The 931-nt window shown below is 38.7% G+C and overlaps 1 protein-coding gene across 1 annotated transcript in view; it reads left to right on the top strand.

The window, feature by feature from the left end:
* LOC119593768 (putative sodium-coupled neutral amino acid transporter 11) overlaps positions 1-931 on the top strand; it is a 33,715-nt gene that overhangs the window by 29,986 nt on the left and 2,798 nt on the right. The gene's annotated exons all lie outside the window — the stretch shown is intronic.

Here is a 931-nt window from a genome sequence, read left to right on the forward strand (position 1 = left end):
CTGAATAAAGTAGAACAGAGAATCGGAATATCTGTCGAAGTGTTGGAGAAATTTGGGGTCAAAGACAAAAGACGATCACTGGCAGATGCTATCGAATGCTATCCATGATACCCATTGAAGATGTTAGTTTGGTATTTTAGCTGCATTGCTCCATCTATTGGTTGAAGACTGACCTGTAAGTGTTGATAATGAAGCGATATTACTTAGGAGAATTTAGGAGAATATCAATATTCTCGATACTTAAAAAGTAATTGCAGTATTTAGAGGCGTCTTTAGTTAAATTCGATATATGTAAATAACGATAAGCAAAAGATAAGATATCCGTGCGTAAATCTATCATTCCGAAGAAACGACGGACGGAAAACGGGAATCAGGAAAGGAAAACGTGTAACAAATATCAACAGAGAGAAAGGGGATAAGATATGAGTTGAAGGCCTCCATGGCATATACAAACAGCCCCGAGGAGAGAAGTGACTCATCCCATTCTCCCTCAAAGGTCCTGGCGACGTCGAGAGTAATAACGTAAGGATCACCATAATCCTACAGAAATGAGGACTCGCTGTGAGATATTTATGTTGATGAGTCTCTGAGGAATTTCTAACGGCGAGCTTAAAAGCAGGTAAAGCGTTCAGAGTGGGAGATAATGTAGCTTGAGTCAAAGGCCTTTCACCTAGGGTGGGGCGAACCATAGGGCCATGCATATCTTAATTCTTCAGAAAGCAGAGCCCTCTTTGCATACGAAAGTTCTACAAACAGTTTTCGATATAATCTTTACGTTGCAGATCATATTTTTGAGAGACACATATGTATATAGATAAATAAATCTATATAAAGAAAGAAATAAGAGCTCAACAGTTCTTACGTGAACGTTGCAGGCAAGGATGAACTATAATCTTACAACTGCGTTATCAATTGCAATATAACCAATGTG

This window comes from Penaeus monodon, chromosome 32 (assembly GCF_015228065.2).
Source record: "Penaeus monodon isolate SGIC_2016 chromosome 32, NSTDA_Pmon_1, whole genome shotgun sequence".
NCBI classification, from domain to species: domain Eukaryota; kingdom Metazoa; phylum Arthropoda; class Malacostraca; order Decapoda; family Penaeidae; genus Penaeus; species Penaeus monodon.